The sequence below is a fragment of the Bos taurus genome, chromosome 12, assembly GCF_002263795.3.
Source record: "Bos taurus isolate L1 Dominette 01449 registration number 42190680 breed Hereford chromosome 12, ARS-UCD2.0, whole genome shotgun sequence".
NCBI lineage: Eukaryota > Metazoa > Chordata > Mammalia > Artiodactyla > Bovidae > Bos > Bos taurus.
In genome coordinates, this window is record NC_037339.1 from 7,527,644 (window position 1) to 7,553,829 (window position 26,186).

The following is a 26,186-nucleotide window of genomic DNA, read 5'->3' on the forward strand; positions in this document are numbered from 1 at the left end:
GTCTTATATCTCTAATTTGTGTCTATGGACCTTAAATATAATGATAAAATTGATATATTTATAAGATTAAGAAATTAGAAATACTGAAAGTGTTACTCAGAATTATACTGCACTAAAACCCTTGCTTCTGATTTTAAAGAAATATATCTTATAGACATGTAAACAAATGACTTCTAATTTTTTTCAAATATCAGAATTTTTTTTTATTTTTTTCTAATTTTACTTTATTTTTAAACTTTACATAATTGTATTAGTTTTGCCAGAATGAAAAAATAGCATAACATGAACATGCTGTCTCATCTCACAAGATAATCTATTCAGATATTTAAGTATACAGTTGCACTGGGAATAATTCAATGAAATATACATATGGCCTATATCAGATTCTTATACTGGGAAAATATAACACCTTGTGATATACAAAATCATTCATTAATCAAATTTCATTGAAACATCCTATTTTATAGTAACATTTCAATTTTGTGAGAAAAAATTTAGAAAAAACGTTGAACATTGTTAATATTAACATCTCCACTCATAGAAATAATCATCATTTCATTTCTGCAAGTATAATTAAGATTTGCAGAATATTGAGTTGCTAAATTCACAGTTTTTTGGTTCAAGTATAACTGAGTAATTGTTCCATTTCATATCTGTGCTTAAGAGAGCTTAAGCCCTATTACGTAAAGGTAATATATGATCTGGGCAGTATTAATATCAGGTGATAAGTTGATATATAGTCATATCTTTTTTTATTGTGCTTCACTCTGTTGAGGTTCACAGATAATGCATTTTATACAAATTGAAGGTTTGTGGCAACCCTACATAGGGCAGGTCTATAGGTACCATTTTTCTAGCAATATTTCCTCATATATATCTATGATATATTATATCATGATGATATATTATATATCATATAATATTATGATGTATTATATCATGGTCATTATCACATATGACCATGTGATAATGGTCACATTTGGTAACTCTCAATAGTTCAAACTTTTTTATTATTATTATTATATTTGTTATGGTGATCAGCAATCTTTTTATAACTGTAATTCTAATCAGTAATTCTGATTATTTTGAAATGTCATGAATCACACCTATAAGACTGCTGCTAAGTCACTTCAGTCATGTCCGACTCTGTGTGACCCCATAGACGGCAGCCCACCAGGCTCCACCATCCCTGGGGTTCTCCAGGCAAGAACACTGGAGTGGGTTGCCATTTCCTTCTCCAATGCATGAAAGTGAAAAGTGAAAGTGAAGTCACTCAGTCATGTCCGATTCTTGGTGACCCCATGGACTGCAGCCTACCAGGCTCCTCAATCCATGGGATTTTACAGGCAAGAATACTGGAATGGGGGTGCCATTGCCTTCTCCGACCTATATGACAGTGAACTTAATAAATGTGTGTGACAATCTTCTCCTGATGCTGCTACTGCTGCTGCTGCTAAGTCGCTTCAGTTGTGTCCGACTCTGTGGAACTCCATAGACAGCAGCCCACCAGGCTCCTCTGTACCTGGGATTCTTCAGGCAAGAACACTGGAGTGGGTTGCCAGTTCCTTCTCCAATGCATGAAAGTGAAAAGTGAAAGTGAAATCGCTTAGTCGTGTCTGACTCTTAGAGACCCTATGGACTGAAGTGCACCAGGCTCCTCCATCCATGGGATTTTCCAGGCAAGAGTACTGGAGTGGGATGCCATTGCCTTCTCTGGACAATCTGCTCACTTACCAGCAATTCCCCAACTTTCTTTCTCTCCTGGGACCTCCCTCTTCCTGAGATGCAGCAATATTGAAATTGACCTATTAATAATTCTCCAGTGGACTTTAAGTGAAAGGAAGAGTCATACATCTCTTACTTTAAATTGAAAAACCATAAAGCGTTCAGTTTAGTGATAAAGGCATGTTGAAGGCTGAGATAGGCCAAAATCTAGGCCTTTTACATACAACAGCTGGCCAAGTTGTGACTGCAAAGGAAAATTTCTCAAAGGAAAAATAAAAGTACTACTCCAGTAAAGACTTGAATGATAAGAAAGCAAAACAGCCTTCTTGGTGATATGGAGAAAGTTTTAGTGATGTGGATAGATTAAACCCAATGCAACATTCCCCTTAACTCAAAGACAGTCCAAAGCAAGATCCTAACTCTCTTCAATTGTATGAAGGCAGAGATAGCTGAGGAAATTGCAGATGAAAAGTTTGAAGCTAGCAAGAGGTTGGCTCATGGGATTGAAGAAAAGCCATCTCCAAAAATAATAGTAAAAGGTAAAGCAATAAGCACTGATATAGAAGCCTCACCAAGTTATTCAATCAAGCCAAAATAATTAAGATGAATACACTAAGCAATATATTTTCAGTGTAAATAAAACTACTTTATATTAGAAAAAGTCTCCATCTAGGACTTTCATAGCTAGAGAGGATAAAGCAATGCCTAGCTTCAAAGTTTCAAAGGCCAGCCCGACTGCTAATGAAGTTGGTGACTTTAATTTGAAAACACTATTTATTTGTGCTTAGTTGCTCAGTTGTGTTCAACTCTCTGTGGATCCATGGACTATAGCCTTCCAGGCTCCTTTGTCCATGGGATTCTCCAGGCAAGAATACTGGAGTGAGTTGTGATGTCCTACTCCAGTGGATCTTCCCAAACTAAGGAAACCAACCCAGGTCTTCTCTTGCATTGAAGGTAGATTCTTTACCACTAGTATCACTACTCATTTATTACCATTCCAAAAATCTTAGTGTCCTTGAGCATTATACTAAATCTACCTTTCCTGTGATCTATAAGCAGAATAAAAAACCCTGGATAATACTACATCTATTGACAACATGGTTTATCACATATTTTAAGCTCTACATTGAAACCTACTGCTCAAAGGAAAAAAAAAAAAATCTCTAAAATACTACTGTATGTTGACAGGATACCTGGTCATCAAAGAGCTCTGATAGAGATGTACAAGTAGATTTTACTTTAATTCTTACTAATTCAGAATCTATTCTGCAGCCCACAGATTAAGGAGTAATTAGCCTTTCAAGTTTTATCATTTAAGAAATGAATTTCATATGCCTATAAGTGGCATAGGTAGTGATTCTTTAGATGGATCCAGGCAAAGTAAATTGAAAACCTTATGGAGACAATTCACCATTCTCGGTGTGATTAAAAACATTCATGAGAAAATGTCACAGTATCAACATTAACAGTGATTTGAAAGAAGTTGATTCCAACCCTTATGGATTATTTTGAACTGCTCAGAATTATGGTGGAGGAAATAACTGTAGATAAGGAAGACAAAGCAAACATACACACACACAAAAGAATTACAAGTCAAACCTGAACATATGACCAAATTTCTAAATACAAACTCATGACAAAACTTTAATGGATAAGGAGTTGCCTCTTATAAATGAGCAATAAAAATGTGTTTTTGTTTGTTTTTTGAGACAGAATCTACTCCTGGTGCAGACAGTGTGAAGATTGTTGAAATCACAACAAAGGATTTAGACTATTACTCATCTTAGTAATGGTAAGTAGCAGGTTTTGAGAGCACTGACTGTAATTTTCAAGAAAAGGGTTTCAACGAAACCGATCTACCATGGGTTATATGCTATCAAACAGCACTGTGTGCTATAGAGAAATAATTTACAAAAGGACAAAGTCAATTAATGAGGCAAAATTTATTGTTTTCTAATTTGAAGAAATTGTCACAACCACCCAGTCTTTATCAACCACCACTCTGATCAATCAGCAACCAACAACATGAAGAAAATTCAGTTCAGTTCAGTCGCTCAGTCGTGTCCGACTCTTTGCAACCCCATGAAGAGCAGCACACCAGGCCTTTCTGTCCATCACCAACTCCCAGAGTTCACTCAAACTCACGTCCATCGAGTTGGTGATGCCATCCAGCCATCTCATTCTCTGTCGTCCCCTTCTCCTCCCAGCCCACAATCCCTCCCAGCATCAGGCTCTTTTCCAATGAGTCAACACTTTGCATGAGATAGCCAAAGTACTGGAGCTTCAGCTTTAGCATCATTCCCTCCAAAGAACACCCAGGGCTGATCTCCTTCAGAATGTACTGTTTGGATCTCCTTGCATTCCAAATGACTCTCAAGAGTCTTCTCTAACACGACAGTTTAAAATCATCAATTCTTCAGTGCTCAGCTTTCTTCACAGTCCAGCTCTCACATCCATACATGACCACTGGAAAAACAGTAGCCTTGACTAGATGGACCTTTGTTGGCAAAGTAATGTCTCTGCTTTTCAATATGCTATATAGGTTGATCATAACTTTCCTTCCAAGGAATAAGCATTTTTTAATTTCATGGCTGCAGTCACCATCTGCAGTGATTTTGGAGCCCCAAAAAATAAAGTCTGACACTGTTTCTACTGTTTCCCTATCTATTTCCCATGAAATGATGGGACCAGATTCCATGAAATTCGTTTTCTGAATGTTGAGCTTTAAGCCAACTTTTTCACTCTCCACTTTCACTTTCATCAAGAGGCGTTTTAGTTCCTCTTCACTTTCTGCCATAAGGGTGGTGTCATCTGCATATCTGAGGTTATTGATATTTCTCCTGGCAATCTTGATTCCAGCTTGTGCTTCTTCCAGTCCAGGGTTTCTCATGATGTACTCTGCATATAAGTTAAATAAACAGGGTGACAAAATACAGTTTTGACGAGCTCCTTATCCTATTTGGAACCAGTCTGTTGTTCCATGTCCAGTTCTAACTGTTGCTTCCTGACCTGCATATAGGTTTCTCAAGAGGCAAGTCAGGTGGTCTAGTATTCCCCTCTCTTTCAGAATTTTCCAGAGTTCATTGTGATCCACACAGTCAAAGGCTTTGGCATTGTCAATAAAGCAGAAATAGATGTTTTTCTGGAACTCTCACTTTTTTGATGATCCAGGGGATGTTGGCAATTTGATCTCTGGTTCCTCTGTCTTTTCTAAAACCAGCTTGAACATCTGGAATTTCACAGTTCACGTATTGCTGAATTCTGTCTTGGAGAATTTTGAGCATTACTTTACTAGCTTGTGAGATGAGTGCAACTGTGCAGTAGTTTGAGCATTCTTTGGCATTGCCTTTCTTTGGGATTGGAGTGAAAACTGGCCTTTTCCAGTCCTGTGGCCACTGCTGAGTTTTCCAAATTTGCTGGCATATTGAGTGCAGCACAAAATAACTATATATAAAAATATAGGTACATAATTTCAATGTAGATATCATTTATATAGTATCTAAATATATATATATATATATATATATACATATATATGATAATCTATTCATTCATGCATGCTAAGTCATTTCCATTTTGTCTTATTTTCTGTGACCCTTGGACTGTAGCTACCCAGGCTCTTCTGTCCATGAGATTCTCCAGGCAAGAATACTGGAGTGGATTGCTCTTTCCTTCTACAGGGATCTTCCATACCTAGGGATTGAACCTAGGTCTCCTGCATTGCAGGCAGATTTTTTACCATCTGAGCCAGCAGGTAAACCCAATGGTAAAGAATCTGTCTGCAATGCTAGAGACCCAGGTTTGATCCCTGGGTCAGGAAGATCCCCTGGAGAAAAGCATGGCAACTCACTCCAGTACTCTTTCCTAGATAATCCCATGGACAGAGGAGCCTGGAAGACTACACTCAATGGGGTCACAGAGTCAGACATGACAGAGCGAGTCACCAAAGAAGCTCTCAATTTAGTTTAGTCCAGAGTAAAAGCTGGAATACTTACTGACCATTATAAGAAAGCAAGATATTTAGTAATGCCTTTCCTATTGAATCAGAATTGGAGCCAAAGAAATGCCCAAACTAACCCACATTTACAGATAACCAGTCAAAATCAGATTTCATTAGAACTAAAGTGAGCAAGACATATTACCAAATTTTCCAGGCTCTGTAAAAATACCAGGAAGGAAAAAAGCCAGAGCCAGTGTGGAAGTGAGGGAGACACAAGTTCACAGGTGGTGTAGTCAAATTGCTCAGGGTCTGGTGTCCAAGATTTGGGGAGAAGCATGGTTTGCTCTCCCATTAGCATCATATGTATGTGTGTGAGTGTGTATGTTCTCCAAAAGGAGAGATTGAAAGTTTATTCATCACCTGAATTTTAGGCAAACGGAAACAAACCTTCATAAAAGGTTTAAAGAAAACCTTTATTTGAAAACTTCATTCTGGAAAATATAAAGAATTTGTATTATACTGTTTTAAAAAATGACAAAGAAAAAATTGATGAAACAGTGACTCCTGTAGGGTTAAAAATTGGAGCCCAGGAAGCATGACATTCTGATTTATAAGTTCAAGTCAGTGTCATTTGCAGTCAATGGCTCCCATATCCCATTCCTGGCCCCTGGATATCATAGCTGAGAGAATAAAGAAAAATCTGGTGTGTTTGATTCAGAATATCACAAGTGCTTGACTCTGTTTCACTGAAACCCAAGCAACTAAAGTGTTTTTTTTTTTTTTTTAATGAAATATGTGAGTGAAGATACTACTTCAGTTATTATCTTTGTTCCCATAACATTTGCAGCTGATGCTTAGGCTTTGACTTAGAATAAGCCAAAACATTTCATACAAAATGAAATTACTCAGATGTTTGATCATGCAAGTAGAAAGAACATAAAGAAGCTTCTAGTGGCAAGTGGGTGGGCCTCCTTGGAGACACCCAGGATGGGCAAATCCAAAGGTAGAGGAGCCAAGAACTGATGAGCAAGAGATTGAGAATATGACCCTTAAACCTGTGCTCTAGGAAAGAAACAATGGTCTTCTATTGCATTTGCTCAATTATTCACTAGTACAGCTCAAAGGGGAAAGGAATTTTTTGTCTTGGGGCCCAAATACATTTATGTTGAGTTTTTGTAGTGGTACCTATAGTCTGGGCTTTCCTGGGGACTCCATGGTAGAGAATCCACCTGCCAATGCAGGAGACTCGAGTTCAGTCCCTGGGTCAGGAAGATCCCCTGGAGAAAGCAATAGCAGCCCACTCCAGTATTCTTGCCTGGAAAACCCCATTAACAGAAGGAGCCTGGCAGGCTATGGTCCATTGTGTCACAAAAGAGTCAGACGTGGCTTAGCCACTAAAACAACCACAACAGACTTTAGGTTTCTCAGCTTCACGTTATGACCCTCCACAGCCCCCTACATGGCATGCTGTAATCTATAAAACCTGTGTCTTCTTCTCAGAAGGGAGTTGGGAGATCTAGGGAAGGACTTCTGGAAATGTACTACTAGTAAGACACCATTAAGACTTTCTGCTGAAATCCGCAACATTGTGCTTATTATGAAGGTTGCTCTTGGATCAAAACACCCAAGTGAAACATTTCAGTTTGTCAAAAAAATGAAGCTGTTAAATTACCTGACCCCTCTGTCCAGACCTTAATTTAGGAAAGGAAAGAGCACGTCTTTACGTGGAAAAAATAGATTTGTGGAGCATGCAAAAAAGCAAAGAACTCTCAGAAAAAAATAAGTGGCTAATACTATGAACAGATTATTTTCTTTATAGCAAATAAAGGAAACAAACAAACAAACAAACAAACTGGGCTTCCCAGATACTGCTAGTGTTAAAGAACCTACCTGACAATGCAGGAGATATAAAAGACATGCGTTTGATCCCTGGCTTGGGAAGATGCCCTAGAGGAGGGCATGGCAACCCACTCCAGTATTCTTTCCTGGAGAATCCCATGGACAGAGGAGCCCGGTGGACTACAATCCACAGGGTCACAAAGAGTTGGACCCAAATGAAGCAAACTAGCATGTATGCACCATAATAATAAATTAAAACAAACAAACAAAGCTCTCACACAGGGATTAACACTGGGGAAATTTCTGCATGCTGCAATATCTCTGTGCATTCTCTTTGAATAAAGTTGATCCATATAAGTATCTTTTAAAAAGAAATTTAAAAACTGCCAACATTTCCCTTGCCCATCTCTGAGCCAACAGAGTAGAGAATTGAAGAAATATAGAGCAGGGATAAAAACAATAGGAAAACCAACCGTCCACTGTGTGTTTCTAGGCCAGAAGAAGTGGATATTTCAACAGGGTAAGTGTATACCCCAGAAGTGAGTAGAACTTGAGCTGTTGTTATTTCTCCCAGAGGACTATGGGCAATTCATGAACACAAACAGCATGAACTGTGGATACCTGAGGGCAGAAGTTCAGGGCATTCCTATGAAAGGACTCAGTCAAATTAGGTCTACATAGCTAGAATTTCTCCAGGTCCTCCGAAGAACTTAAATGTTAATCTTGGATTGCACCACACAAAGGACATGCATGGACAATTAATGTCAACCAAAGTGTCACAAATAGCAAAGTAAAAAAAGCAAGTGTCAGTTGGATAAAAAGATGCTTCTTTTCCCAGCTCTCTTCAATCTCCTCAATAAGTTTGAAAAATCTAGCCTTAAAAAGGAAAACTACAAAAAGTGATTTAAAGTTAAATGTAAACTTCCTTTTTCATTTGCACCATTTAAAGTCTCAGAAAAAAATAAGAATTGGGCTGTGTCTTTGGAGGAGGAGGAGGAAAATTAATTAGAAAAATATTATTTCTTTATAACCTCTAAGTGATCAGATAATTTTGATGTCTGCTCAAGATACAGTTTACAGATGAATGTGGAAATTTGGCAGGGCCTGATTACATTAAGTAGATTAAAAAACATGTCATTTATACCCACTTCCATATACTAGCTACCATACTTAGAACATTCTTCAATAGTTACATTCATTTTTAATAGAGCTGTATTACTTCTGTTGTTCAGTCGCTATATCATGACCAACTCTGCAACCCCATGGATTGCACCATACTAGCCTCCTTTGTCCTCCACGGTATCCAGGAGCTTGCTCAGATTCATGTCCATTGAGTCAGTGATGCTGTCTAACCATCTCATCCTCTTTTGCCCCTTTATAATTTTACTTTCAAGATTGCCAGGAGAAGTATCAATAACCTCAGAGATGCAGATGACACCACCCTTATGGCAGAAAGTGAACAGGAACTAAAAAACCTCTTGATGAAAGTTAAAGAGGAGAGTGAAAAAGTTGGCTTAAAGCTCAACATTCAGAAAACAAAGATCATGGCATCTGGTCCCATCACTTCATGGGAAATAGATGGGGAAACAGTGGAAACAGTACTTTATTTTCTGGGGCTCCAAAATCACTACAGATGGTGATGGCAGCCATGAAATTAAAAGACGCTTACTCCTTGGAAGGAAAGTTATGACCAACGTATTCAAAAGCAGAGACATTACTTTGCCAACAAAGGCCTGACTAGTCAAGGCTATGGTTTTTCCAGTATTCATGTATTGATGTAAGAGCTGGACTGTGAAGAAAGCTGAGCGCCAAAGAATTGATGCTTTTGAACTGTGGTGTTGGAGAAGACTCTTGAGAGTCCCTGGACTGCAAGGAGATCCAACCAGTCCATTCTAAAGGAGATGAGTCCTGGGTCTTCTTTGGAAGGACTGATGCTAAAGCTGAAACTCCAATACTTTGGCCACCTGATGCAAAGATTTGACTCATTGGAAAAGACTCTAATTCTGGGAGGGATTGGAGGCAGGAGGAGAAGGGGCCGAGAGAGGATGAGATGGCTGGATGGCATCACCGACTCGATGGACATGAGTTTGAGTAAACTCCTGGATTGGTGATGGACAGGGAGGCCTGGCATGCTGCTATTCATGGGGTCACAAAGAGTCGGACATAACTGAGGGACTGGACTGAACTGGACTGAACTGAATTTTACTTTCAGTCTTTCCCACCATCAGGGTCATTCCAGTGAGTTGCCTCTTCATATCAGGTGGCCAAAGTATTGGAGTTTCACCTTCAGCATCAGTCCTTCCAGTGAACATTCAAGACTGACTTATTTTAGGATTGACTGGTTTGATCTCCTTGCAGTCCGTGGAACAGACAAGAGTCTTCTCCAGCACCATCAACCGAAGGTTCAATTCTTTGTCACTCAGCCTTCTTTAGAGCCCAACTCTCACATCTGTACATGACTACTGGAAAAACCATAGTTTTGACTGTAAGGGCCTTGGTTGGCAAAGTGCTGTCTCTGCTTTTTAATACACTGTCTAGGTTTGTCATAGGTTCCAAGGGGAAAGCATCTTTTAATTTCATGGCTTCAGTTACCATCTAGTGATTTTGGAGTCCAAGAAAATAAAATATGTGACTATTTCCACTTTTGCCCAATTCATGAAGTGATGACACCAGATACTGTGATCTTAGTTTTTTTAATGTTGAGCTTTAGGCTAGCTTTCTCACTCTACTCTTTCACCTTCATCAAAAGGCTCAAAGTTCCTGTTCATTTCTGCCATTATTGTGGTTCAGTTCAGTCACTCAGTCATTGTCTGACTCTTTGTGACCCAATGGACTGCAGCATGCCATCACCAACTCCTGGAGTTTACTCAAGTTCATGTCCATTGAGTCTGTGATGCTATCCAACCATCTCATCCTCTGTTGTCCCCTTCTATTCCTATCTTCAATCTTTTTCATCATCAGTCTTTTCAAATGAGTCAGTTCTTCGCATCAGGTGGCCAAAGTATTGGAGTTTCAGCTTTATTATAGTTTCCTTATAGTGGTATCATCTGCATACATGAGGCTATTGATATTTCTCCCAGCAATCTTGATTCCAGCTTGTGATTTATCCAGCCTGGCATTCCAAATGATGTACTCTCCATAGAAGTTAAACAACAAGAGTGATGAAATATATTCTTGTTGTACTCCTTTCCCAATTTTGAACTAGTCTTTTGTTATATGTCTGGTTCTAACTGTTGCTTCTTGACCTGCATACAGGTTTCTCTAGAGGCATAAAGTGGTCTGGTATTCCCATCCCTTTAAGAATTTTCCTGTTTGCTATGATCCACACAGTCAAAGGCTTTGGCACAGTCAGTGAAGCAGAAGTAGATTTTTTTTTTTTCCCTGGAATTTTGTTGCTTTTTCTATGATCCACCAGATGTTGGCAATTTAATCTCTGGTCCGTCTTGTGGCTCAGTTGGTAAAGACTCCACCCACAATGCAGCAGACATGGGTTTGATCCCTGGTTAGGAAGATCCCATGGAGAAGGGAAAGGCTACACACTCCAGCATTCTGCCCTGAAGAATTGCATGGACTGTATCGTCCATGGGGTTGCAAAGAGTCAGATAAGACTGAGCAACTTTCATTTTCACTTTCCCTCTGTCTTTTCTAAATCCATTTTGTACATGGAGAAGTTCTTTGTTTACATGCTGTTGAAGCCTACCTTGAAGTATTTTGAGCATTACCTAGCTAGCATGTGAAGTGAGGACAATTATATGGTAGTTTGAATATTCTTTAGCATTGCCCTTCTTTAGCATTTGAATGAAAACTGACCTTTTCCAGCCCTTATGCCATTGCTGAGTTTTCCAAATTTGCTGGCATATTAAGTGTAGCACTTTAATAGCATCATCTTTTAGGATTGAAATAGCTCAGCTGGAAATCGATCACCCCTATTAAAAATGATAAAGAGATACTTTGATAGTCTAAACAGAGGGGTAACTGCTTCTAATCCAAAGAGAGGAGGCCGTGTTGCATACTTCAGGCAATGCAAGTTTAGATCCTTTCAGATACTCAGAATATAGACACGTATCCTGGTTAACTTCATGTAACTTCCTGGTTACAACCAAAGTCCTGAACACTTGGGTGGCTTGTGTAAGAGCATGGAAACTTTGAGGCTTCTCTAAGTGGGCTGAAGAAGTGAGAGAGAAAAAAAAACAAACAAAAAAACGGACATTTCTGCAAACTTACTGTGCAACAAGTGTACTATGTGGAGGATTGCTAGAAATCTAACACTCTTTGAATGGTGCTGAGATTCTTTTTTAACCTATTTCAAAGTTAAAATAAAATTAGTACTGCAGTAGATATTTAAGGGGCTTCCCTGGTGGCTCAAATGATAAAGAATCACCTGCAATGAAGGAAACCTGGGTTCAATCCCTGGCTTATAGGAGGATCCCCTGTAGAAGGGAACAGCTACTCACTCCAATATTCTTGTTTGGAGAATTCCATGGACAGAGGAACATGACAGCCTAGTCCACTGGGTCACAAAGAGTAGGACATGACTAAATGACTAACACTCATTCATTCATTCATATATTTAAGATATAAACATTTTGGTTCTTGATAGTGAAACATGTTTTTCAGAAGTTTCAGCTATGTAAAACTATTCATGATTCAGTAAAGTAGTTAGTTCCTTTCTGTCTTGCATGATGATTCTGTCCTCAGAAGTTCTACAAATGCCAACCAGATGTGGTTGAAGGAAAAATCCACATCTTACATTCTCAGAGAAATTTACTGTGAAATCCTGACTTGATTCCTACTTGGTGATTTCCACTGGACCAATTTTCACTTGAAATTCTAGTCTTGAGCTCTGAGCAGTTTGGTCCTTGTTGATTCTCCTGGGTTCCCTGGAACCCCTTTAGTCTTCTTGCTTCAGTAGTTCTTCTTAAGCAGAGAAAATAAAGCTCCAGGCCAAAATAAGATAGAAAAAGCAAAGGGGGAAAGCAGACAAACAAAAAAACCTGGCACATCTTTCTCTCTTGTGATTTTATTACTTCATGCACTAAAGGGCACATACTCAGTTTTCATGAAATGAGAAAACTCTGAGGCCAATTTGTATTTTTCTTTCTCTCTTTTTATCTTATTTCCATGATAGTTTTTCTATTTTAGTAATATCAAGGGGATTATTTGAAATAAGTATTAATAAAATATATGTCCTAAGTAATCATATGCTAGGCAATATATTTCACTTCAAATGTGATATATCTTAGAATTATTATATATTTTCTCATGTACAATTATGATATAATAGACTCTTGAAAGAAGATTATGGTGGTTTCTTAGTTTAACCTAATGGCGATATAGTTTGCAGAAAGACAATGGTTTTCCATCACTAGTAGAATGGATACTATTTGGTAATAGATCAAGTATGAGATATGAAAGAAAAATAAAATTTAATTCCCTCTTAAGTAGTTCGTTTCTTACAAATGACGAGATCAAGTTGTTTGTGCTAGGATTGAATTAGGTACACAAATACATTTGAAAAATAGGCAATCAATATTGAAATATTTAAAGCTCAGAAAAGCACTAAGAGAGAAACACACTTACCAAATTATGGTATAGAGGTGACATTCAAAATCAAATTCAAAAGAGATGTAAGAGTTTGCCCAAGGAGAGAGAAGAAACAGAAATTAGTAGATGCTAAGGACTTGGGTTGAATAACTGAATAATTAGTGATCTGGTAGGTTCTGACTGCTAATATATATAGTCTTTTTAATATTATTCAAGTCTGGAGAGTTTTCAGGTCAGATTGTCTTTTAAAAAAATCAGAACTCTGAGTTCTTCCTATTTTAGGGAATTTATTTTTTTCTATTGCTATATTTAAGAAGAATGATTAGGTTTATTTTACATTATAGCAATCAACATTTATTTCATCTTTACTTAATTTTCAGTTTATAGCTACCATGAAAGAGTTTGCATAATTTGATACATTTTTTACTTCTACAGCATGTAATTATGAAGAAAAGATATTACTTTATATGTTTTTGTGAAATGTTAGATTTTTAGATATTTAAGTGAAAGTGAAAGTCGCTCAGTCGTGTCCCACTCTTTGAGACCACACGGACTATATAGTTTATGGAGTTCTCCAGGCCAGAATACTGGAATGAGTAGCTTTTCCCTTCTCCAGGGAATCTTCCCAACCCAGGGATCAAACCCAGGTCTCCCATATTGCAGGAGGATTCTTTACCAGCTAAGCTACAAGGGAAGCCCAAGAATAATGGAGTTGGTAGCTTATCCCTTCTCCAGCGGATGTTTCTGACCCAGGAATCGAACTGGGGTCTCCTGCATTGCAAGCAGATTCTTTACCAACCGAGCTATGAGAGAAGCCTTTAGATATTTAATTTAGCATAAAATAATTAAAATGAAGTACTGTTAATGATAAAAGTTCTTAAACTTTGATGTAAACAGCAATAAGGTAACCAGATACAATTTTATCTGGATGTTGAAGATATTTGTTTAAAAACAAACAAACAAACAACAAAAAAACATAATATGTTTGGAAATAAATTTCCAGGAAAATTCCATATTCTCTTTACAGCGTTGCTGAGAGGTATAGGGAGATTACCATTAGTTTGTAAGAAAGAAAATATATCCTTAACGATTAAGGGATGGTAATAGCATGAGGCACACCTGAGTTTATGTTATGGGATAAGTTATTAAGCAATCTCCTTTGGAATGCCTTGAATAATTATTCCATACATTTTCTACCCTGGTCAGTGTCACTCTTAGAAACTTGAAACTCTGAATTTTCACTAGTAATTCTGGTTAACCTGCATAGAATCATCCACAACAAATATTCATTACAGCCAGAGTTAGAAAAAAAAAGAAGAAAATATTCCCAAGGTAATAATAATGTAGGGACAGGAACGTAAATAGGGTTTTGGTACTTTATGTGTCCTTCTCCATTTCCTGTCACTGAAAAGGAGACTTTTTATAAATAAGACGCTGAGTTACAAACTTCTCTGTGTAACAAAAGAGGGGTCACACAATCCAGCATTTCCTGTACCAATATTTTATATTTAACTTGTTTATAGCATTTCCATATTTTATTTCAGAGTAGCAAAAATATAGATCATAGTCAAATCTAAATTACAATTCTAAAACAACCAAATTTTTTTTTATTCCTCTGGTCATGTCTACTTGATTTATCCTATTGGGGTTCTTGGATTTTATGCTCTGATTCTTGCTATTAGAGAGTCGAACAAATTCATGGGTATTTTATCCAGATGACAAATTCTCTCAGATAGGACAAATCATATATTTGCTAACTTTTTACCCTTTAGGAAACTATCTTTAACCTTTTTTTTAAATTTTAATATTTAGGGATTTCTCTATTTCATATGCATTTAAGTGACAATTCTAATTTTGTTTTCATTTGGAAATCAATAATTATTGTATGTATTGCTTTGATACAGGGCATTCTGGAATATGGTAAAATTAAGTTGGCTACTTGGTTACTGTTTTACCAATACATCGTATTTTATTTTTATAGCAAATAACTTTTATGATTTTATTTCAGATAAGAGCAACAATACACAAAAGATTGAAAATCAGTACTCAGTTGTAAAATAAATGAACATTTCACTCATATTTTATCCTATAAGAACGTATAAGATTGTATGATTAATAGAAAACTTGGGAAAATTTTCTCAAAACATTTTTGTCAAACATCAGCTCAGTTCAGTTCAGTCGCTCAGTTGTGTCCGACTCTCTTTGCGATCCCATGAATCACAGCACTCCAGGCCTCCCTGTCCATCACCAAATCCGGAGTTCACTCAAACTCACGTCCATCGAGTCGGTGATGCCATCCAGCCATCTCATCCTCTGTCGTCCCCTTCTCCTTCTGACCCATATCCCTCCCAGCATCAGTCTTTTCCAGTGAGTCAACACTTCTCATGAGGTGGCCAAAGTACTGGAGCTTCAGCTTCAGGATCATTCCCTCCAAAGAAATCCCAGGGCTGATCTCCTTCAGAATGGACTGGGTGGATCTCCTTGCAGTCCAAGGGACTCTCAGGAGTCTTCTCCAACACCACAGTTCAAAAGCATCAGTTCTTCGGTGCTCAGCTTTCTTCACAGTCCAACTCTCACATCCGTACATGACCACTGGAAAAACAGTAGCCTTGACTAGACGGACCTTTTTGGCAAAGTAATGTCTGCTTTTCAATATGCTATCTAGGTTGGTCATAACTTTTCTTCCAAGGAGTAAGCGTCTTTTAATTTCATGGCTGCAGTCATCATCTGCAGTGATTTTGGAGCCCCCCAAAATAAAGTCTGACACTGTTTCCCCATCTATTTCTCATGAAGTGATGGGACCAGATGCCATGATCTTCATTTGCTGTATGTTTAGCTTTAAGCCAACTTTTTCACTCGCCTCTTTCACTTTCATCAAGAGGCTTTTTAGTTCCTCTTCACTTTCTGCCATAAGGGTGGTGCCATCTGCATATCTGAGGTTATTGATCTTTCTCCTGGAAATCTTGATTCCAGCTTGTGCTTCTTACAGCCCAGCATTTCTCATGATGTATTCTGCATATAAGTTAAATAAGCAGGGTGACAATATACAGCCTTGATGTACTCCTTTTCCTATTTGGAACCTGTCTATTGTTCCATGTCCAGTTCTAACTGTTGCTTCCTGACCTGCATATAGGTTTCTCAAGAGGCAGGTCAGGTGGTCTGGTATTCCCCTCTCTTTCAGAATTTTCCAGTTTATTGTGATCCACACAGTCAAAGGCTTTGGCATAGTCAATAAAGCAGAAATAGATGTTTTTCTGGAACTCTTTTGCTTTTTCCATGACCCAGCAGATGTTGGCAAGTTGATCTCTGGTTCCTCTACCTTTTCTAAAACCAGCATGAACATCTGGAAGTTCATGGTTCACATATTGCTGAAGCCTGGCTTGGAGAATTTTGAGCATTACTTTAGTAGCATGTGAGATGAGTGCAATTTTGTGGTAGTTTGAGCATTCTTTGGCATTACCTTTCATTGGGATTGGAATGAAAACTGACTTTTTCCAGTCCTGTGGCCATTGCTGAGTTTTCCAAATTTGCTGGCATATTGAGTGCAGCACTTTCACAGCATCATCTTTCAGGATTTGAAATAGCTCTACTGGGATTCCATCACTTCCACTAGCTTTGTTCATAGTGATGCTTTCTAAGGCCCACTTGACTTCACATTCCAGGATGTCTGGTTCTAGGTGAGTGATCATACCATCATGATTATCTTGATCCTGAAGCTCTTTTTTGTACAGTTCTTCTTTGTATTCTTGCCAGCTCTTCTGAATATCTTCTGCTTCTGTTAGGTCCACACCATTTCTGTCCTTTATCGAGCCCATCTTTGCATGAAATGTTCCCTTGGTATCTCTCATTTTCTTTAAGAGATCTCTAGTCTTTCCCATTCTGTTGTTTTCCTCTATTTCTTTGCATTGATTGCTGAGGAAGGCTTTCTTATCTCTTCTTGCTATTCTTTGGAACTCTGCATTCAGATGCTTATATCTTTCCTCTCTCCTTTGCTTTTCACAGTTTTTTTTTTTTTTTTAAGACCTCCCCAGACAGCCATTTTGCTTTTCTGCATTTCTTTTCCATGGGGATGGTCTTGATCCCTGTCTCCTGTACAGTTTCACAAACCTCAGTCCATAGTTCATCAGGCACTCTATCTATCAGATCTAGTCCCTTAAATCTATTTCTCATTTCCACTCTATAATCATAAAGTATTTGATTTAGGTCATACCTGAATGGTCTAGTGGTTTTCCCTACTTTATTCAATTTAAGTCTGAATTTGGAAATGAAGAGCTCATGATCTGAGCCACAGTCAGCTCCCGGTCTTGTTTTTGTTGACTGTATAGAGCTTCTCCATCTTTGGCTGCAAAGAATATAATCAATCTGATTTTGGTGTTGACCATCTGGTGATGTCCATGTGTAGAGTCTTCTCTTATATTGTTGGAAGAGGGTGTTTGCTATGACCAGTGCATTCTCTTGGCAAAACACTATTAGCCTTTGTCCTGCTTCATTCCATATTCCAAGGCCAAATTTGCCTGTTACTCCAGGTGTTTCTTGACTTCCTACTTCTGCATTCCAGTCCCCTATAATGAAAAGGACATCTTTTTTGGGTGTTAATTCTAAAAGGTCTTGTAGGTCTTCATAGAACCGTTCAACTTCAGCTTCTTCAGCATTACTGGTTGGGGCATAGACTTGGATTACTGTGATATTGAATGGTTTGCCTTGGAAACGAACAGAGACAATTCTGTCATTTTTGAGATTGACCATGATGGCTAATCCATTTCTTCTAAGGGATTCCAGCCCACAGTAGTAGATATAACGGTCATCTGAGTTAAATTCACCCATTCCAGTCCATTTTAGTTTGCTCGTTCCTAGAATGTTGACTTTCACTCTTGCTATCTCCTGTTTGCCCACTTCCCTTTTGCCTTGATTTATGGACTTGACATTCCAGGTTCCTATGCAATATTGTTCTTTACAGCATTAGACCTTGCTTCTATCACCAGTCATTTCCACAACTGAGTATTGTTTTTGCTTTGGCTCCATCCCTTCATTCTTTCTGGAGTTATTTCTCCACTGATCTCCAGTAGCATATTGGGCACCTACTGACCTGGGGAGTTCCTCTTTCAGTATCCTATCATTTTGCCTTTTCATACTTTTCATGGGGTTCTCAAGTCAAGAATACTGAAGTGGTTTGCCATTCCCTTCTCCAGTGGGCCACAATCTGTCAAACATATCAATTCACAAAAGATAGTCACACTACTTCAAAATATTAGTTTATCTATTTCAATATAGTTACATATGTCTTTTTGTATGTTTTTAAAATCCAAGTTAACAAATGTACTATGAAAGTAATAAAGACATGTTCAACAAAAATTACAGCTTTGCTTAATAACTAAATCATACATTTTATTTTTCTGAAATATTTTGACATATGTCATACAAATTTAACTTGAGGCTTTCCTGGTGGCTCAGCTGGTAAAGAATCTACCTGCAGTACAGAAGACTTGGGTTCAATCCCTTGGTTGGGAAGGTCCCCTGGAGAAGGGGACCACTACCTACTCCAGTATTCTGGCCTGAAGAATTCCATGGACCATATAGTACATAGGAGAGTCGGACTGGACTGAGCAACTTTCACTTTGGCAGGCTACCTTTCATGAGGTTTCAAAGAGTGAGATATGACTGAGCGACTAACACACACACACACACACACACACACACACACGAGTCATGTTATTTTTATGTTGATACAAAATTTTAAGAAATTTTAAGAACATATGGTATTGGTTAATGAAATTATGAAGGAATAAATCAACAAAATATGTTCTTACTATAAAGTCACTTTTCTCATTTTTCACATAACCTCATTATTTTCACAATAATATACTGTATTCTTATAAATATTTCACACAAGGTGGGAATATAATGAATATGAAATTTGATCAGCTCAGGCTAATCCCAAAGAAAATTCAATTGATTAATATTGTGTTACATGTCTTTATTTTTATATGTATTTACATATATTTGTCTGTTATTTGTACACAAACTGGATAACTATACAAACAGTATTTTATATCTTTCCTTTTTACCTAAAGAGTTTCTGATTATTATAGCTGACACTAATATTTATGTGTATAGTGATTACTAAATATACTAAAGCAAGTATTTCAGGAAAAAAATATCTTTTACTGCAAAAATGCCTGTTATTTAATTTTAAGTATGTTTTATTCTGTTATGGCTCATGTGAAAAGTAAAAATATTAGTCTGTTAGTCCTGTATGACTGTTTGTGACCCCATGATCTGTAGCCTGGGGTCCTTTGTTCATGGGATTCTCCAGGGAAGAATACTGGAGTAAGTTGTCATTTCTTCATCCAGGGATCTTCTAGATCCAGGGATCAAACCCGGGTCTCCTGTATTGCAGGCAGATTCTTTACCATCTGAGACACCAAGGAAGCCCTATTATGAATCATATTGGGGGCTTAATAGAATAAATCATAACTAAAGAGGGGAATATATGTTTGCCAAACTTAAGCTTGAGATTCTTCTTTCTAATATCACAATTTACTATCTATAAGAACTGTAAAGCCGTTCATTGTTGATGGGAATGCAAAACAGTACATCTACTTTGAAAGAAAGTTTAGTGATTTCTTACCAAATTAGATACCCCTTATTATACAATTCACCAATTAAACTCCTTGGTATTTACCCAAAGGGCATGAAAATTTATGTTCACACAAAAACCTGCACGTGTTTTTTTATTGCTGATTTATTTATAATTGCCAAAACTTGGAAGAAACCAAGATTTGCTGTAGATGAATGCCCAGTAAGTGAAAGGATGGACAGTGGCACACACAGAGAATAGATACAGCACTATTAGTAAAAATAAATGAAATATCAAGCAATGGAAGGGATGGAAGAATCTTAAATCCATATTTCAAGTGAAATAAAGCAATCTGAAAAGTCTCCCTATATATGATTACAACAATATTCCAACTAAATCCTGTAAAAGCAAAATTATGGAGACAGAATAAAGATAAATGGTTCACAGTGCTGGGGTGAAAGTGGAAAGAAGCAATAAGCAGACAGATCAAAAAAATATTTTGTATGATACTATAATGTGGATTCATGTCACTCTGTTTGTTTAGATCCACATAATGTAAAATAGCCAAGAGTGAACCCTAATGTAAGCTGTGGAATTTGGATGATAGTCATGAATCTGTGTGGGTTTACCAATTTTATCAAATGTACCACTCTGGTGGGAGATGCTGATAAAAGAAGAGGCTTTGAATGTGTGTGAGCAAGGGATATATGAGAATTATTTATATATTCTATGACTTTGGCTGTAAACCTAAAGCTGCTTTCCAAAAATAAAGTAGTAAAAAAGAAAGAATTGAGGATACATTCTCTGTGCTTTGCCATGGGATTACACTCAAAGTTATGGAAAGAGAAGGTAAAATTATCAGCATTTATTGGGGATCAACTCCCGTTTAGTGAATATAAATCCATTACAATACTTACTTAAAATTAGGCTTTTTAATTGTATCATTGATTTATTTAATTATGATATCTCTTTATGAGAAGACCGTTTCTGAAGAGGAATACCTTTAGATAACTGGAATTGGAAAAAAAACAGATGATACCTTATTTTTAATCTCCAATAAGGCTTTTTTTCCCTTTATGCATAATCTCTGATTATTCAGGAGTTATCTGATGGGTATAGGGAGAAACACACTTTAAAATAGCTTTCTATTGTATATGTCAATAAATGCAACTAACAAATATTCAGCTTAAGGTCCTTTTATTACAGAATTTTATAGATTGCTGCTCTTATTTCCTCTGCCTCTGAACACAAAACAAGGATGAGAAGATACAGAAAATGTTATGTACAGAAAATGTTAAAGACACAGGATATCAGAACTAATTGTCAAGACCAAACAGGAAGATGGTCAACATCAATGAAAACTAAATTTCTAAAGAAACTGTTACTTAAATGAGTATGATTTATTCCCCATTCTTTTGATAATGGAATTTCCTCAACTTTGCCAAAATGTAAGGGTAAAAGGTATGTAGGCAAAAGACCTATAAACAAAATGAAAGCTGTGTGAAAAAAAAAAAAAACAACTTTCTTCTTAGATACACTTTTTCTCATATTACCTCCTAATATGTAGCTCCAGAGTCATACAATAGCTTGTATTACAGAGAATAACATATTAAGTTGTAATTTTCATGTTCACATGGAGGAGTGTTATATTCCAATAATATATAAATTTGAGAATGGTGTCTAATCTACTTTTAATGTTTAAATGGTATCTAATTTCTTTTTCTAATTAAATTTTAATAATATTAATTACATTCAAAGAAAGATAAAATTCTGCTCTACCCTTAGATCAATACATGGCTGATGCTATGTAGAACATTTTTTAATGAATAGAGATATTCTTTAACTACTAAAGCAAATCTACTAATATTCATAAGTTGTCCATATCCATTTAATTTGGTAGAATAATGTAAGATAACAAGAGTATAGTTTATCTGTTGCTAAAAAATGAACAGATCAGAGGCAATTGTCAGTCCAGCTAAAGTCTGAAGTCTGAGAGTTATTAGGTACAAAAGAAAGCTGGCAGGAAGAATCTCCTGCTTCAAAACTCACTGATAGGGCTCTATAAGGATGGAAAATTGTGCAAAAGTGAACTCAAATAAAATTTCAACGGTGCCTAGAGTATGGGAGACATAACTTTAAACATGCATTTGAAGTCAAAGAATGCAACCAAATCACGCACGTCATGATCTTCACTGTGCAGAAATGCTTTGTGAAGCAAAGATCAAAAGATGCCAGATCATATTGTGAAATTATTTCCTGAAAGCAAGTAAGGAGAAACTAAGTAAATTAAAAATAAGAACATCCTCATGATCACAGCGATGTTTTGAATGTGGATATGTAAGTCTACACATGACATGAACGAGTGAAAGGGAATATTCTATTTGCTTAACAAGATTTCATTTTCTTTTTTTTGTGTGTGTGGCAGTATATCACATTATTATTTGAATAGTGTTGTCCACTTGTCAAAATTACCTCTGGTTCTATCCAAAAATATATTCTCCTACTGATTGCTTCTTTGTCATATTCACTTTTTGAAAACACTGTAAGTTTTTCTGAACACAATCACTTTACTTAATGCTGTGATGAGGTGAGAAAAACAATGAACAGGGTCACTCAGGTATTTGTAGCAGGCATTTTGAACACCTGCTGGGAGAACTAGCATACTCTCAGATTAAAGTTTTGCTAAAGCTATAACAAAACAAATGTAAGTTAATTCAGTGTACTGTTGAGTAGGGAAGTAATTGAGGAACTACTAATGATGCAGGCTTTTTTACTGCAAAATTAACTGGGTACTCTCATTCACCGTGCCATGGAGATTTTCTATATAATTTGACAGACTCAGCTAACAGAATGGGTTCAGTCTGACAAGCAACACTTCTGTGGTACTAAACAATCAGTTCACACACAAATTGACTCAGCTTTCATTTGGAAACACAAAGATCAAAACCTGCTTGGAAAGAAGACTGCAGCAAGTGTGAAGACAGATTACAGGGTTACAATTAAACTATCTCAGTTTCTACTCAGAGATCAAAGGTCTCAGGAATTACAGTGACATGGCATTGACAATGCAGAAGAATTGCAGTTCTTCAGATCTGTTAAAATGCAGGCAATAGGGGAACATTGAAATACAGTGGTTATATATTTTCTAGAATTTTTAAGAGACCTTATTTCAAATATATAATCATTGTGGTATCAATTTAAATGTAACACAATGTCCCTCACTGGCTGATGTAGCCCGAAGTTTTCTGGTTACACATACATTTCAGAAAAATAATATTTCTAGATTGTGTTTCTTAGAGTGAAGAATCTGTTTTCTGCCAAGCTTGTAGTTGAGATGGTATGCTTCAATAGAAATATAAAAACGTACCAGAGGCCTTTAAAAGTAAGCAATGATGAAAATCAACTTTTCAATATTTGGGAAAAGGATTTAAAAGGCAGAAATTATTGTCATGTAGACTGAGACATGTGATACGTAGTGAGGAGTAGAAAGATATGAAATAGAGGGCTTACTGAGAGTTGTGCATGCTTGTGTGTGTGTGATCAGTTGCTCAATCATGTCCAACTTTTTGTGACCACATGCACTGTATTCTGCAAGGCTCCACTGTCCATAGGATTTCCCAGGCAAGAAGACTGCAATAGGTAGTCATTTCCTACTCCAGGGGATCTTTTTGACCCAGGGATTACATTCACATCTCTTGCATCTCCTATATTGGCAGGTGGATTCTTTACCACTGTGGGTCCTCTGAAACAAGTAAGTCAAGGAAAAAAAAAAATGCATATCAAGTCAAAAATGGTGGATAAGTACAGAACTATTCTTAGTAGAGAATGTTCATATCAGATTGCTTATTGATTACCATATTTAATGGATACCAAAGTGTAGTATGTAGCAGAGTGTTCTCAAGTTTATAGAAAACACTAACCCCATCCTACTTCCGAACTTTATTTTGCTTCATAACAATTATTACCTCATAATATATAAAGAAGGTTGAACACCAAAAAATCAATTCTTTTGAACTGTGGTACTGCAGAAGACTTTTGAGAGTCCCTTGGACAGGCAAGATCAAACCAGTCCATCCTAAAAGAAATCAATCCTGAATATTCATTGGAAGGACTGATGCTGAAGCTGAAGTTCCAATACTTTGGCCACCTGATGAGAAGAACTGACTCATCAGAAAAGACTCTGATGCTGGGAAAGATTGAAGGTGGGAGGAGAAAGGGACAACAGAGGATGAGATGGTTGCATGGTATCACTGACTCAGTGGATGAGTTTGAGCAAGCTTCAGGAGATGATGTAGGGCAGGGAAGCCTGGCATGCTGCAGTCCATGGGGTCGCGAAGAGTCAGACACTACTGAGCAACTGAACAACAAATACTGAGCCATATGCAACAAGCTTTAGCATCCATCCTCTCTGCCAAAACCTCACTGGATATTTGTTTTATTCTTCTCTCCCTCTCTACTCTTCTAAGGCCACACTAGTTTCCTTTATGATTAATACAAAGGTGTGCCCTCTCCCTCCTTGGAGTATTTGCAGTTGCTGTCCATTTTATTTGAAATGTTCTTTACCTGAATATTATATCACTTAATGCTTTGCAGCTATCTATCAAGTTTGGCCTAAGAGAAAGCAACATTTTAAATGTTATAAGCCACTCACTCCCTTCTTAGTGAATTCTATATATATTCCTAGATTTTTCATTTTTTTAGGGATTCTCTGGTGGCTCAGATGGTAAAGAGTGCTTGCAATGCAGTAGACTGAGATGCCATCCTGAGCTGGCAAGATCCCCTGGAGGAAACATGGCCATCCATTCCAGTATTCTTGCCTGGAGAATCCAATGGACAAAAGAGCCTGGAGAACTACAGTCCATGGGGTCGCAAAGAATCGGACATGACTGAGTGACTAATACACAGATTTAAAAAAAAAAAATGTGGATTCTAATATATTTATTTTATTGAAGTATAGTTGACTTAAAGTAGCTCAGGTACACAGCAAAGTGATTCAGTTATACATACACACATGTATTATTTTTCAGATTATTTTCCCTTATAGGTTATTACAAGATATTGACTGTAGTGCCCTGTGCTATACTGTAAACCTTTGCTGCTTTTGTTTTCAGTTGCTCAGTTTTGTTCAGTTGCTCAGTTTTGTTCAGTTACTCAGTCGTGTCTGACTCTTTGTGACCCCATGGGCTGCAGCACTCCAGGCTTCCCTGTCCTTCACCAGCTCCTGGAGCTTGTTTAATCTCTTGTCCATTGAGTTGGTGATGCCATGCAACCATCTCATCCTCTGCCGTCCCCTTCTCTTCCTGCCTTCAATCTTTCCCAGCATCTGGGTCTTTTACAATGAGTCAGTTCTTCACATCAGGTGGCCAAAGTATTGGACTTTCAGCTTCAGCATTAATCCTTCCAATGAATATTCAGTACTGATTTCCTTTAGGATTGACTGGTTGGATCTCCTTGCAGTCCAAGGGACTCTCAAGAGTCTTCTCCAACACCACAGTTCAAAAGCATCAATTCTTCGGTGCTCAGCCTTCTTCACAGTCCAACCCTCACATCCATGCATGACCACTGGAAAAATCATACCCTTGACTAGACGGACCATTGTTGGCAAAGTAATGTCTCTGTTTTTTAATATGTTCTTTGTTGCTTGTTGAGTATCTCTCTTTTTATTTTAGAAATCCGTATTCTATTCATACAAGTGAAACAAGTGGAATCAAAGTGTCAACTTTTTAGCTAGGCAGATGTTTATAAGTTTTCAAATATATATATATATATATATATATATATATATATATAATATTATATTATGCATACCATATATAAATATATGGATACAAAGTTATTCTCCTACGCTTGATAAAGGTTTGAGAAAGAACATGAAAAAGAAGAGATGGAGAAATTGGAAAATGTAATCTAAATGAATTGGGAGCTGCTGCTGCTAAGTCGCTTCAGTCATGTCTGACTCTGACCCCATAGATGGCAGCCCACCAGGCTCCACTGTCCCTGGGATTCTCCAGGCAAGAACACTGGAGTGGGTTGCCATTTCCTTCTCCAATGCATGAAAGTGAAAAGTGAAAGTGAAGTTGCTCAGTCGTGTCCCACTCTTCAAGACCCCATGGATTGCGGCCTACCAGGCTCCTCCATCCATGGGATTTTCCAGGCAAGAGTACTGGAGTGGGGTGCCATTGCCTTTTCTGGAATTAGGAGCACTGAATATGAAATAGAAAAGGTAAACAAACTAGGTAAAAGTAAAAGATCATAGTGCAGTCCAGCTGTTTTTAAACATGACTTCTCATTACAAACATATGTGGAGCTTAGAAGAAAAAAAAGACACCTGGGCATTTGTACGTTACAGAAAATTCTAAGATAATTCTGATATACATCTGGATTTTAAAAAATGATTACAGTTTTTTCTATTAAATGACAGTTTTGGCAATATAAAATTCTATTATTTTCTGCTAACCAATCAAGATACAATGGTATGAAGTTAATAATAGTTATATAATCACAATAGTGAAAGATGTTTATCAGTTTTCACAATCAATAGTTTGACAAAAATAAAAGATA

General features: G+C 37.2%; 1 pseudogene; it reads left to right on the plus strand.

Annotated features, from left to right (window-relative positions):
• LOC112449025 (putative ATP-dependent RNA helicase Pl10) overlaps positions 1 to 7,361 on the plus strand; it is a 112,465-nt pseudogene extending 105,104 nt beyond the window's left edge.
• The last annotated feature ends 18,825 nt before the right edge of the window (positions 7,362 to 26,186 follow it).